At 51.1% G+C, this 540-nt stretch overlaps 1 protein-coding gene across 5 annotated transcripts in view; it reads left to right on the forward strand.

Annotated features, from left to right (window-relative positions):
• The window catches only part of ADCY9 (adenylate cyclase 9), a 70691-nt gene that overhangs the window by 9513 nt on the left and 60638 nt on the right, over window positions 1-540 (forward strand). The window lies entirely within an intron of this gene.

Genomic DNA, 540 nt, shown 5'->3' on the forward strand with positions numbered 1-540 from the left:
GTCACCTGGTCATAGAAGGAAATGTGATTGATCAAGCAAGACCTACCTGTGACAAACCCGTGCTGGCTATCCCTCAGGATGTTGGCATCAACCAGTCCATTAAGGATGGCCTCTTTAATAAACTTTCTAAGATCTTCCCTAGGGTAGAAGTCATGCTGGTGGGCCAATAGTTTGCCGGATCCACTTTCCTCCCTTTCTTGAAGATAGGCACCACACTGGCCTTCTTCCAGTCTTTGGGCACTACACCAGAATGCCAGGAGTGCTCAGAGATCCGTGCCAGAGGCTGGGCTATGATGCTTGCCAGCTACTTGAGTACCCTGGGGTGTAGATTGTCAGGGACAGCTGAATTGAAGATATCCAGCCTCTCAAGGTGTTCCCTTATGAGGTCAGCATTGATGGAGGGCAAGGGATCTCCCTCACTCGGACCTCCCTGTCCCGTAGTGGGCTTGGGCGTCCTGTGGGACTGATGAAAGACCGACGCAAAGTACCCATTTAATAGGTTGGCTTTTTCCTGGGTGTCACTTGTCCCATCTGGTTCAG

The sequence above is a fragment of the Alligator sinensis genome, unplaced genomic scaffold (genome assembly GCF_000455745.1).
Source record: "Alligator sinensis unplaced genomic scaffold, ASM45574v1 scaffold1406_1, whole genome shotgun sequence".
NCBI classification, from domain to species: domain Eukaryota; kingdom Metazoa; phylum Chordata; order Crocodylia; family Alligatoridae; genus Alligator; species Alligator sinensis.